The sequence below is a fragment of the Lathyrus oleraceus genome, chromosome 1 (genome assembly GCF_024323335.1).
Source record: "Lathyrus oleraceus cultivar Zhongwan6 chromosome 1, CAAS_Psat_ZW6_1.0, whole genome shotgun sequence".
Taxonomy (NCBI): domain Eukaryota; kingdom Viridiplantae; phylum Streptophyta; class Magnoliopsida; order Fabales; family Fabaceae; genus Lathyrus; species Lathyrus oleraceus.
This window is the reverse complement of record NC_066579.1, coordinates 416929681-416943979: the sequence shown is the minus strand read 5'-3', so window position 1 is coordinate 416943979 and position 14299 is coordinate 416929681. Positions and strand designations below refer to the sequence as shown.

At 39.8% G+C, this 14299-nt stretch overlaps 1 non-coding gene across 1 annotated transcript; it reads left to right on the top strand.

Moving 5' to 3' along the window:
- The first annotated feature begins 3455 nt into the window (after positions 1 to 3455).
- LOC127117178 (small nucleolar RNA R71) lies at positions 3456 to 3562 on the top strand. The gene has a single exon (XR_007801937.1). It is a non-coding gene; the product is annotated as a small nucleolar RNA R71 (small nucleolar RNA).
- The last annotated feature ends 10737 nt before the right edge of the window (positions 3563 to 14299 follow it).

The window sequence follows — 14299 nt, the reverse complement described above, 5'->3', positions numbered from 1 at the left end:
ATGGTGTAACACATATAGCTAAGGTGGTTTCTACCTGTTTATCAGCTTTATTTTCTTCCAAAGTAGCTATAAGTTTGTCGTATGAGAAATCATCGTAGATCAATGTTGTTTCCGGTTCCAGGTTCTCAAGTCTAGAGAGGTGATCTGCTACTATGTTTTCAGTTCCTTTCTTATCTTTGATTTCCAGATCGAACTCTTGTAGCAACAGGATCCACCTTAGGAGCCTAGGTTTAGCATCCTTTTTTGTTAAGAGGTACTTGATAGCAGTGTGGTCAGTGTAAATGATTATTTTGGCTCCGACCAAGTAAGAACGAAATTTATCTAGTGCAAACACTACTGCTAATAGTTCTTTCTCGGTTGTGGCGTAATTCATTTGTGCTTCATCTAGAGTTCTACTTGCGTAATATATGATGTGAAGCTTTTTATCCTTTCGTTGTCCTAAAACAGCGCCCACGGCGTAATCACTGGCATCACACATTATTTCGAATGGTTCATTCCAATCTGGTGTCTGCATTATGGGCGCGGAGATCAATGCTTGTTTAAGCGTCTGGAATGCTTCTAAACATTTGTTGTCGAAGATGAATTCAGCATTTTTCATCAATAGTCTGGTCAAAGGTTTAGTTATTTTAGAGAAGTCTTTAATGAATCGTCGGTAAAAACTGGCATGTCCTAAGAAGCTTCGTACTTCCCTCACAGTTTTCGGAGGTTGAAGGTTTTCGATTACCTCTATTTTGGCTTTGTCTACTTCAATTCCTCTATTTAAAATTATATGTCCTAAAACAATTCCTTCTTGTACCATGAAGTGACATTTTTCCCAATTAAGTACTAGGTTTACTTTTACACATCGTTCTAGAACTCTTTCTAGGTTTTCAAGACATTCTTCAAAGCTTTGCCCGCATACGGAAAAGTCATCCATAAATACTTCCATGATATTTTCGAGAAAATCGGCGAATATTGCCATCATGCACCTTTGGAAGGTTACGGGAGCATTGCACAAGCCAAACGGCATTCGTCTATAAGCGAAGGTGCCAAAAGGACACGTGAATGTTGTCTTTTCTTGGTCATCAGGATGAATTGGTATTTGAAAGAAGCCTGAGTAACCGTCTAGATAGCAGAAATGAGAATGTTTTGCTAATCGTTCCAACATCTGGTCAATGAATGGTAAAGGGAAATGATCTTTTCGGGTTGCTTTGTTTAGTTTCCTATAGTCAATGCATATTCTCCATCCCGATTCGATTCGTTTGGTTATAGTTTCCCCTTTTTCATTTTCAATAACTGTTATACCTCCTTTCTTCGGTACCATGTGTACAGGACTAACCCATTTGCTATCAGATATAGGATATATGATACCTGCCTCTAATAACTTGGTTACTTCCTTCTTCACTACCTCACTCAGGATCGGGTTCAGTCTCCTCTGATGTTCCCTAGAAGTTTTACAGTCTTCTTCTAGCATGATGCGGTGCATACAAATAGAAGGACTTATTCCTTTAAGGTCGGTGATGTTGTATCCTAGTGCGGTTGGATATTTTCTTAAGATATGCAGGAGTTTTTCGGTTTTGAGTTTTCCTAGGTCTGCATTAACTATCACTGGTCGTTCAAGTTCTAAGTCTAGGAATTCATATCTCAGATTTTTGGGAAGTGTTTTCAGGTCTAGGGTTGGTTTCTTAAGGCATTGCGTAGGATCCGGTGTTATTGCTAAACATTGGTTGAGTTTGTCTTCTACAAGATAGTCAGACGATTTGTCCTTTTCTAACTCTGTTTCTTTTATGCATTCATCGATGATATCCATGAAGTAACATGTATCTTCTATTGCAGGTGCTTTCAAAAATTGGGAAAGAATGAACTCAATTTTCTCTTCTCCTACTTCGAAAGTGAGTCGTCCTCGTTTTACGTCTATGATCGCACCGGCAGTTGCTAAGAATGGTCTTCCCAGTATAATGGGTGTAACTTCATCTTCTCTAATATCCATAATTATAAAATCGGTTGGGATGTAGAATTGACCTATGTGCACGGGAACGTTTTCAAGAATTCCTATAGGATATCTAACAGAACGATCTGCTAGTTGCACAGACATTTTAGTTGGTCTTAATTCTCCCATTTCAAGTTTCTTGCATATGGATAAGGGCATAACACTAATACCGGCTCCTAAATCGCATAAGGCTTTATCTATGACAAATTTTCCTATGTGACAGGGTATAGAGAAACTACCTGGATCTTTAAGTTTAGGAGGCATATTCTGGATTATAGCGCTACATTCAGCAGTGAGTGTAACAGTTTCGCTATCTTCAAGTTTCCTTTTATTAGAAAGAATTTCTTTTAAGAACTTAGCATATGAGGGCATCTGCGTAATAGCTTCTGTAAATGGAATTGTGACGTTTAACTGTCTCAGTAGGTCAACAAATTTTTTAAATTGGCCCGCATCTTTGGTTTTAATAAGCCTTTGAGGGTAAGGGATAGGTGGTTTATAAGGTGGTGGAGGTACATAAGGTTCTTTCTTTTCTACAGTTTCCTTATTACTCTCTTCCTTTTCCTTAGGTGTACTTTCTTCCTCAATTGACTTCTTAGAGTTTTGGTTTTCATTTCTTGGATCTACTGGTCCTTCCACTTCCGTTCCACTTCTTAGTATGATTGCATGAGCGTGGCTTTTCGGGTTAGGTTGGGGTTGTCCAGGAAATGCACCAGTTGGGGCTGCAGTAGGCGCTTGTTGTTGAGCTACTTGTGATATTTGTGTTTCCAGCATTTTGTTATGGGTAGCCAAGGCATCTACTTTACTTGCTAGTTGTTTGATTTGTTCGCTAGTGTGTATATTCTGGTTTAAGAAATCTTTATTGGTTTGCTGTTGAGAAGCTATGAAGTTCTCCATCATTATTTCCAAGTTGGATTTCCTAGGAACATTATTGTTAGGTGTAGATGGGGTCGGCTTTTGATATCCAGGAGGTATAGCTGGGGCTTGATTTGGAGCTTGTCCTGGTGCGTATAAAGCATTATTACTCTTGTATGAAAAATTAGGATGATTCTTCCAGTTTGAGTTATAGGTGTGCGAGTAGGGATTTCCTTGAGCATAATTCACTTGTTCTGCTTGGATTCCTGTTAGGAGTTGACAATCTGCAGGAGTGTGACCTTGGATTCCACAGACTTCGCAATTCTGAGTTGCGGCAACCACGGTGGTTGGAGGTGATACATTCAAGCTTTCAATTTTCTGGGCCAGGGCTTCCACTTTTGCATTAACATGATCAAGGCTACTTATCTCGTACATGCCACTTTTCGTTTGAGGTTTCTCTACCATTGCTCGGTCGCTTCCCCATTGATAATGATTTTGATCCATGCTTTCAATAAGTTGATAAGCATCGGTATAAGGTTTATCCATAAGTGCACCACCTGCTGCGGCGTCTATTGTTAACCTTGTGTTGTACAAGAGACCATTATAGAAGGTATGAATCACTAACCAGTCCTCTAAACCATGGTGTGGACAAAGTCTCATCATGTCTTTGTATCTTTCCCATGCTTCGAAAAGAGACTCGTTATCTTTCTGTTTAAATCCATTTATCTGGGCTCTCAACATAGCTGTTTTGCTTGGAGGAAAATATCGGGCAAGGAAGACTTTCTTCAACTCGTTCCATGTGGTAACTGAGTTGGAAGGAAGAGACTGAAGCCATCTTCTAGCTTTATCTCTTAACGAGAAAGGAAAAAGGCGAAGTCGAATTGCCTCTGAAGTGACACCATTAGCTTTAACAGTATCAGCGTATTGGACAAATACGGATAAATGAAGGTTTGGATCCTCGGTAGGATTTCCAGAGAATTGATTCTGTTGCACTGCCTGCAACAGAGAAGGTTTAAGTTCGAAGTTGTTTGCTTCGATTGCGGGTGGAGCAATACTCGAATGCGGCTCATCTTGCGATGGAGCGGCGTAATCTCGAAGAGCACGAGCTGGTTCTGCCATCTCGGGTATTGGTGAAGGAAGAAGATTTTTGAGGTCAGGAATTTCGATAGGAGGGAGATTGTTTGCAGCACGATATTCCCGAATTCGTCGTAAGACTCAGAGATATAGTTCGATGTCGTTGATTCGTAAGTAAAACGGCTCGCCTTGTGAGCGAGTGTGTGAAATCAACGAAAGAAAGAAAAGAAGAAAAAAATGCCTTAGTCTCTACAGCGTAACAGAAGAGTTGCGATATCGACTAAACAAAAATCCCCGGCAACGGCGCCAAAAACTTGATCGTGACTTTATGAGTCGAATTGGGGTACAAACTGCAAGTGCACAGTTCTATCGCGTAGTTTTAAAAGATATCGATCCCACAGGGACTTATGAATTGATATACCGTTTTCTAAGGTTACTTCGTAAAGCTAAGGCGGATGATATTTTGATTGTTTCGGGGGAAAAGTTAAAACTAAAATAAGATCTAAACTAAATATTAATTAAGCGGATATCGGTATGTAGTTTGTCGTAATTAGGGAATCAAAGCTTCGTTGGTTTCTTGGTTTTAAAATAAATCTTTTCAGTAGACACTATTGATTAAAAGCCTTTTCTCAAACTCTCACTCTATTGAATAGACCATGACTTTAAATTAACGTAGTTGTCACTTATTAGTTAAGTCTAAAATCACCTTTTGAAAACAACAGACTCTATAGAAACTCTTTTTAAGAAAATAGTAATTGTTTAAACACCCTCGTCTCAAACTCTCGCTCCGTTGACTTAGATTATATAATTAAATTCAAATGCTTAACTCTCGTCCTCACATTTAACTTTTAAAAATACTTTTTGAAAAAGATTAGAATTTAATTAACTCTAAAAATTGCTTTCGCCCTGATCTAGAATTAATGTCCAATTTACATTGTCCAGTTAAAAACTCAAACTCTCGTTTTATTGATTTTAACTTCTTTAGTTTTTTTTTCTTACTCTCGTACAAAAACCTTGGTATTAAACTTGTAAATTGAGACCATAAAAAGAGTGATTTTATTTTTAAGCGTAATTAAACCAACTTAGTTTTGATTCCTTCATTCGCTTACTTTACATACCGATACCTAAATAAATTAGCCAGACATGCTAAACAGATCTAAACAATCATCATGCTTAAATAGAAACATCTCAGGCAAATAATGTAAATAAACAATAAAGCAGGGTATATATAAATTCAAACAATAATTAAAGAACCTGAATAATTAATGGCAATCTTGAACACTCCACCACAGACCGGTTGGATTTGTTCTTGAATTCTTCAATCGGACAGAAAAATAAAAGTGAAGGAATAAAAACCTAGGGTCTAACGTAAGGTTAGATCCGGTAAAAGATACACAATAGTTTCCGGTGTAGAAACTATTGTGTGAAAAATTAATTAAGTGCTGAAAGATTGACTGGAAAAGAAAATAGAAATTGCAAAGAAAAGTAAAAAACTGTAAAAATTAATGTTGTAAAGTATGCTTGCACGACTGGAAGAGAAAAAGCACAAAGAAGCGGAGTCCTCCAGGGTTTTGCTCCTTGGCTCTATTTATATTGTTCCAATTTGTAACGGTTTCCAAAACTCCTTCCGTAAAAGTGGTCTTCACGTTTCCCAGATCAAGTGTAACAATAGGCTTCAACGTGCCTCTGTTGCGCTTCTGAAGCCAAAAATATGGGGGAATGGTGTGACGTCCGTCACACCATGTGTTACGCTCGTAACACAAGGCAGCAGGGCGTGACGCTCGTCACACCATGTGTGGCGCTCGTCACAGGCTCAGTGCTAGTACTTTTGGGCTGGGCTTTGGTTTGGTGAAATTTGCTTCTCTTCATTTCTTTTTGCACCTCTTTTTCTTCCTTTTTCACTTGTGCTTCAAATAAGCTACCTGAGATAGATAAGAGGAAAAATACCAAGTAATATCGAATAAAATGAAATAAATTGAAGTGAATAATAATATAATTTAATTAAATCGAGTCCAAAAATGTGATATTATTTCATGTTATCAAATCTCTTCAACATCATCTTCCTCTGCCTCAAATACAGGAAATTCAAAATTGGGAGATGGTGTTGGATCATTATGTTCAATGGGTTTGATCAACCTGCATAATGATTTTGGATATGAAAAGCTTTAGAATTCAAACAAGGAAAATCATTATGCATATGAAAAAGATCGATTTTATTCTATTTTTTAGGGTTTTATGTGATCACCATTTTCATGCAAAAAGGAAAAAGGAAAAATAATTGGAAAAACAAACATTTAACATGAATTTATTGAATGAAAATATCATTGTACTTATGCGCCAACAATGTCATCAGTCCTCCTTTTGGCATGGGAGAAGGGTTTTCAAACAAAGTGATTATTACGTTGACTTATGGACAACTGTTGGAATATCCACAGCGACCCAATTGTTGCAGACCCCACCAGGGATGATGAAGTTGCCAGCGACCCGCTTCCTCTTTCAGCTCACGGTTCTCTTGTTCTAAGTGATCCATCAGTCTTGAAATGTTGGCTCTAGTGTAGTACCGGTGAGTCAGCTTGTCTTCAAAATAAATGAAGGACACAGAGTTAGACCACAGGGCAGGGGACCGGAAACAAAACCTGCTTATGCATATGATGCATGCAATGCTTGTGCATATTATTTGTTTTTTTTTATTTCAAAGGAACTTTAGAGTTTTATTTGCAAATTCTGGAAATATTAAGCATTTTATCACATATGGAAATATCTCATCAAATAATATCAGGGAAAAGAAGTGCAGCATCGTCAATCATATACAAGAGAAAAGGAAAATAACTGTCTTATGGATCCCTAGAAACAATCATCTAAAGCTCGGGACACAGGAAGATAAGATGCGCGAAGCCTCTTCACCTCCCTCTCGTAGGCTGCCTCCATATCGGCCTTCTCTTTGGCGAGTCGATCATACCTCCTCTTCCAGAACTTAGAAGACTGAGGAAGTAGAGAAGTCCATACATCATCAGGGTCATCAATAACCTGATGCTCAAGAAACTCAATCAACGCATCCTTCTCCTTAATCTGCTGAAGCAACTCTTCACGTTCACGGATCCAGGCACGTGAACGGTCTTCGTCTCTCAACTCCTCTACTCCTTGATTAGGGAGGGTTGAAGGCCCAGCCATAATCATAGGTGTAGGTCTCGGATACTCATAAGGCATGAGATACTCAGACGCCCTCTTCCTAACCCAAACAGTGTAAGGCTCCAAAGCGATGCAATTCTTAGGACCCAACTCTTTCCTTCCTTTCCTATGAATCTTGCGCCAAGTGCAGACCATCCTAGCTTTCAAGCCTTGGGGATCTTTACCATCCTGAAAGAATACACTCTCTAACAGAATGTTATTGGGTTTATCCTTTAAGGGGAACCCAAGCTGCCAACGTGCCAAAACAGAATTTTAGTTAATCCCACCACATGTACCAAGAAGAGGTACATTGGAGAATTCGCCACAAGAGTCGATAATCTGCACACCATCATACACATGGTTATACCAAGAGATATCATCATTAGTGAGAGACATAAGTCTCGTGGACCACCGTAGACATTCCTTGTTCTCCTTGAAAGCGACCGTCTGAGGTAAGTGAGAAATAAACCACTTATACAACAGAGGCAAACAACACACAATGGCGCCACCACCCTTTGCATTCCTCATATGCAGTCTGGTTATCAAGGAAGAACCAGACCTGGCATAAGGCCTACTGACTGAATGTCAAACTGGATGTTGTGACATTCATCATTGACAGCAGCTACTGAAGATTAGGCAGAGTGGTGTTCTGCTATACTTCAGCATAAAACTTAGTTTGTTCTTCAAGAGAATAACAGAACTAACTTAAGGCCAAATGTATAAATGTTAAGTTGGACACTTTGACATTTATTAATGTAAGCTGTTACTGTAGTACGGTCATTTTGATCATGTACAGGTCAGCAAAATTGTACAGTCTGTTTTCTGGAAAAACAGACTCAGCATATGGACCTTGATGTCAAGCTGAATGTCGTGACATTCGTGCCTGACAGCATATGCTAAATTGTAGGTTGTTCAGTTTTCTGTTTCAGCTTTTTCTCAGGCTATTCTTTAGGGATTCAACAGCTGAGAGAAAATCCAGCAAATCAACAACCAAGCTACATTCAATGAACCTAACAAATAGCCTATTTGTTAGCAACCTAAATGTTGAATTTGAGGGAACTTGTGTGACCTAAAATTCAGGAAAATACAGGTGCAAAAGCCCAGGTGCTGCAATATAAAAAGGAAGGCATTCCTTCATTCAGTTTCGGGGATTTTGAGGCGTGAAGATTTAGTGTGTCCATCATACTTCACTGCTGTATTTTGTGAGTCTTGTATTAGACGTATCTTGTAAGCCAAGCCATTATCAAGTAGATGATTGCTTTGGCATAGGGTGTTCATTGAGTTGTAAGTGTTGTGTCACTCAAAGCTTTTAAGCGTGAGTGCTGTGTATCTTGATTTAAGCTGTGAAGCATAATCAAGAGTTGTTTTTGAAGTGTGACTTCAAAGTGTCTTTAATATCACTGAGGTGATTGAGGGGGAGTGAGTAGGAACTCTGATCTTAGGTTAAGATTGAAATTGCATTGGGTAGGGATTAAGTGATAAGTTGTAAACGGGTGAGTTTAGCTTTGAATTGATACTACTAATAGTGGATTTCCTCCCTGGCTTGGTAGCCCCCAGATGTAGGTCATGTTGGACTGAACTGGGTGAACAATTACTTGTGTTATTTACTGCACTTACTGTTAAGTTCTGCATAATCCCTGTCTGTGCAGAATTGGATGTCATAACAACCAGTGTGACATCCAAAGTCTGATAACTAGAATTTCAATTGGCATCAGAGCAGGCACCCTGCCTGTGAAGTTCTGGGTGAGATCTAGGGAAGTTACTTTCTAGTACCATGGACAAGGATTTAGGACACTCAAACAGACCACCCATGTTGGATGGATCTAATTATGATGACTGGAAGCCTCGCATGATAGCCTTCTTAAGGTCTCTAGACAGCAAAGTCTGGAGAGCTGTCAACAAGGGATGGGAACATCCAACGAGGACTGATGAAGATGGAGTCAGTGTGCAGATTCCTGAAGAAGATTGGGACAAGGAACAAGAGGCATTAGCTCTTGGAAATTCCAAAGCCTTGAATGCACTGTTCAATGGAATCACTAAGAACATCTTCAGGCTGGTGCACCATTGTGAACTAGCTAAGGAAGTTTGGGATACCCTCAAGGTAACTCATGAAGGTACTTCCAAGGTGAAGATGTCCAAACTTCAGATGTTGACAACCAAGTTTGAAAATCTGAGGATGAAAGAGGATGAGACTATTCATGACTTTCACATGAATATTCTTGAAATTGCAAACACCTCTGGTGGACTAGGTGAGAAAATGACTGAAGAGAAACTTGTAAGAAAGATTCTCAGGTCCTTGCCTAAGAGGTTTGCTATGAAGGTCACTGCCATAGAGGAGGCTCAGGACATCAGCAATATGAAGGTAGATGAGCTCATTGGTTCTCTCCAAACCTTTGAAATGGGCTTAGGTGAGTATGTTGAGAAGAAGAAAAGCATAGCCTTTATATCTAATGCTGAAGAGGAGTCAGAAGAAGGATATACTGGAGGTGATGAATGTAACACCCCGATGAAATAAGGATAATTAATTAATTTAAATTAATATAATATTTATTAATTTAATTGATTAATTGGATTTTATTATTGGAATTATTATTATTGGGTCATTATTTTATTTTATTGGAATAAAAGTTGGAAGTTAGAAAAAGGTCCCATTTAGTAAAAAGGTTCATTTTCACGTGAAAAGGGAAAAGAGACAGAAAGTGGAAAAGGGAAAAGAGAGCCAGAGAACAAGGGTTGAAGAGAGGAAGAGCTTGAAGCTGCAGGATTGCCGGATTAACTCAGGTAAGGGGGGTTTATCGTCGATTAATGGGTATTATGGGATAATATGTCATGGGTAGTGATAAACCATTGATTTACCTCTGATTGGAATAAGTATGCTGAAAATTGTGAACTTTTGGGATGAACGAATCTGGATTAAAATTGAAGGAAATTCGTAGGAATTAGATGCAATAGTGTTAGAAATTGTGAGATCGAATAGGTTATGATTCGTGTTAGATGATATGAACGATTATTGTGAAAAATTGGACTGTGGAAGGTTGAATTGGATAGATCTCGTAGCAGAGAAAGCCATTGCAGATCTGGAAATTCTGGTTTCTGGTCATACGCGTATGGAACTAGGCAATACGCGTATGAGATGGCATGGTACGCGTATGGCACTAGGCAATACGCGTATGGATGAGGAAGATGATGTTTTGAACGTAGTTTGGTCTCTGTTGGTACGCGTATGGGGAAGTGGTACGCGTAGCATACGCGTATGAGATGGTTTTACGCGTATGGGATTTGGTCAGGAAATGGGCCATACGCGTATGGGGTTAGGCAATACGCGTATGGGCAGGATTGTGATTTTCCTGAGCTGTTGTTGTGCAGTTTTTAACTGTTCAGTTGAGTAACGTAATTCAGATGATGTACGATATATTAGGGATCATTTCCCGTTGTTTTGAGTAGTATAGGTATTAGTAGAGTGTGCTAATACTGTGGTTGTTATTTGGCATGATATGATATGCTTATGTGATAAAATACTGATGAGGTGTGATGGTATGCATGATGCTGTGAATGTATCAGTTATGTGTGCATTAGTGAATAGACTGTTTTATGGCTTAGAGTGTGAGCATATATTTATTCCTGAATTGTTGTTGATGATGTAGCATTGCTAGGTGATTAGCATGCATGTTGTGGCCTTTATGGTGGTAGCTAATTCCCATGGTGAGGAATTAGTGATGAGTTATTGTGGATTGTTGTTGATGTTTGCATGCTAGGTGAATTAGCGTGCATAGCATAGCCCTTGGGGTGGTAGCTAATTCCCATGGTGAGGAATTAGTGATGTGAGTCACTAGGTCTCAAATGAGTGGGACTAGTGAGCTTGGTAGCCGTACCTGGATTTGGTCGGTGAGGTTGAACTATATGTTCACGAGTAGTCGGTACCGCATGCATGGAGTCTCATTGCATTTGTATTGTATGGCGTATAATATGAATGGATGTATTCCAATATTATACGTGTGTTTTGTGATTGAGTTGAGTATGATTTTAGTTGATGTTGCTGCTGCTGAATGTATGATCTGATTAGGGTGATGAATGTGTGAAATTACTTGGCATTACATGTTAATTTATAATGCTTATTATATCGATTGAGAAACTCACCCTTACAACTATTTTTCAGGTAACGAGCAGTGATTGAGTAGAAGCTAGTGCTTGGAGTCTAGTGTAGTCTCCTTAGTGGGTCGTGCTCTGATAGATGTAACATCGGGACGGGATGTTTTACCTTATTGAATAATTTTACATGCAACATGTTACATGTTTTACATGATTGATGAGATTTCTATCCGCTGCGTTTTATGCAAAAAAATGCTTATGTTTTGAATTAATAAAAGAGCATGACAGGATATTTTGATGATTGGTGTGAAAGGATTGTGTGACACCCTTCAGGGCATAATTACTCTGATTGATATTTTATTATTTTAATTAAATATTTGGGGTTATTTTAGAAGGGTGTTACATTAGTGGTATCAGAGCATAGTCGGTCGAGTCGAGTCGTAATTATTTTGTTCCCCTGTACGGGATAGGTGTTGTGTAACCCTATCAGTACTTATTGTTTTAGTTTGTTGGGTTTTCAGAATAGAGATGGCTGGAAGAGGTAGAGATGATGCTGCAATTGCTGAGGCTCTGGGTATGCTAGCTGGAGTACTTGGAGGAAATCCGAATGTTGTGGGAATGGGAGCTGCTCGTCAGCTGAGTGAGTTCCAGAAGAATAATCCTCCAATGTTCAAGGGAGCATACGATCCAGATGGTGCTCAGAAGTGGTTGAAGGAGATCGAGAGAATCTTCCGAGTGACTGAATGTGCCGATAACCAGAAGGTCAGGTTCGGTACGCATATGCTGTCAGAAGAAGCAGATGACTGGTGGGTTGCTACCCGCACTGAGTTGGAAACTGCTGGGAATGCTGAGATCACTTGGGCTGTGTTCAGAGAGAGATTCCTGAGGAAGTACTTTCCAGAGGATGTCAGAGGAAAGAAAGAGATAGAGTTCTTGGAATTGAAGCAGGGCAATCGGTCTGTTACTGAGTATGCTGCTAAGTTCACAGAGCTGTCAAAGTATTATACTCCCTATAATGAGGCTGCTGGAGAATTTTCAAAATGTGTGAAGTTTGAGAACGGGTTACGTCCCGAGATCAAGCAGGCTATTGGGTATCAGCGGATTAGAGTGTTCTCTGATTTGGTTGACTGTTGCAGGATTTTTGAACAGGATTCCAAGGCTAGAGCAGAGAGCTATCAGCAAAGGGTTGATAGGAAAGGCAAGAATCAGAATGATCGTGGGAAACCGTATGCAGCTGGCAAAGGTTTCCAGAGACAGAGTGGGATGAAGAGGCCTAGTGGGGGAGACTCCAGTGCCCCTGCTAAGTGTTACAGATGTGGCCAGGCTGGACATCGTTTCCATGAGTGTACCAGTAATGAGAAGAAGTGTTTTAAGTGTGGCAAAGGTGGTCACTTGGCTGCAGAGTGCCGGTTGAAGACGATGACTTGTTTCAACTGTGGAGAGGTGGGTCATATCAGCCCACAGTGTCCTAAGCCGAAGAAAGAGAACCAGTCGGGAGGCAAGGTTTTTGCTTTATCGGGTTCTGAGACTGCTGCAGATGATCGTTTGATCCGAGGTACGTGTTATATTAATGGCTTTCCTCTTGTAGCTATTATTGACACAGGTGCGACTCATTCCTTTATATCTTTGGATTGTGCTGTGAAACTTAAGTTAGAGATATCTGAGATGCTTGGTAGTATGGCGATTGATACTCCTGCGAAGGGTTCAGTGACTACTACTTCAGTTTGTTTGAATTGTCCTTTGAGTATTTTTGGTAGAGACTTTGGGATGGACCTAGTGTGTCTTCCACTAGTGTAGATTGATGTTATTCTGGGTATGAACTGGTTGGTGTGTAACCGAGTTTATATCAATTGTTTTGATAAGACTGTGATCTTTCCTGAGATTGAGGAAGGAAAGGATTTGTTTCTATCAGCGAGGCAGGTGGATGAGGCAGTAGCAGATGGGGCAGAGTTGTTTATGCTGTTAGCGACTATGGAGGCTAAAGATAAACTGGTGATTGGTGATCTAGCCGTGGTGTGTGATTTTCCTGATGTGTTTCCTGAAGAAGTGAATGAATTACCGCCAGAGCGTGAGGTTGAGTTCTCGATTGATTTGGTACCTGGTACTAGGCCGATATCGATGGCTCTGTACCGTATGTCTGCTGTTGAGTTAACTGAATTGAAGAGTCAGTTGGAAGATCTGTTGGATAAGAAATTTATTCGTCCGAGTGTGTCACCGTGGGGTGCACCAGCGTTGTTGGTTAAGAAGAAAGAAGGTACTATGAGCTTGTGTGTGGACTACAGGCAACTGAATAAAGTGACGATCAAGAATCGGTATCCTTTGCCGAGGATTGATGATTTGATGGATCAGTTGGTTGGTGCGAGTGTGTTCAGCAAAATAGATTTGAGATCTGGGCATCATCAGATACGTGTGAAAACTGAGGATATTCAGAAGACTGCTTTCAGAACAAGGTATGGACATTATGAGTATTCTGTAATGCCTTTTGGTGTGACTAATGCGCCTGGAGTGTTTATGGAGTATATGAATAGGATTTTCCATCCGTACCTAGATCAGTTTGTTGTGGTGTTTATTGATGATATTTTGGTGTATTCGAAATCTGAAGAAGAGCATGCTGAACATTTGAGAGTGGTTTTAGGAGTTCTACGAGAAAAGAAGTTATTTGCTAAATTATCCAAGTGTGAATTTTGGTTAGAAGAGGTTAGTTTTCTTGGTCATGTGATTTCAAGAGGTGGTGTTGCCGTTGATCCTTCTAAGATAGAAGCGGTATCTAAGTGGGAAGCTCCGAAGTCAGTTTCTGAGATAAGGAGTTTTCTTGGACTTGCAGGTTATTATAGGAAGTTCATTGAGGGATTTTCTAAGTTGGCGTTACCGTTGACGATGTTGACCAGAAAGGGGCAAGCGTTTGTTTGGGACTCAAAGTGTGAAGAAGGTTTCCAAGAGTTAAAGAGAAGGTTAACTACTGCTCCTATTCTGATATTACCGAGTCCGTCAGAACTATTTGAGGTTTTCTGTGATGCTTCATTGTTGGGTTTAGGTGGTGTGTTGATGCAGAATAAGCAGGTTATAGCTTATGCTTTGAGACAGCTGAGGGTTCATGAGAGGAACTATCCGACGCACGATTTAGAGTTGGCAGCTGTGGTATTTGTT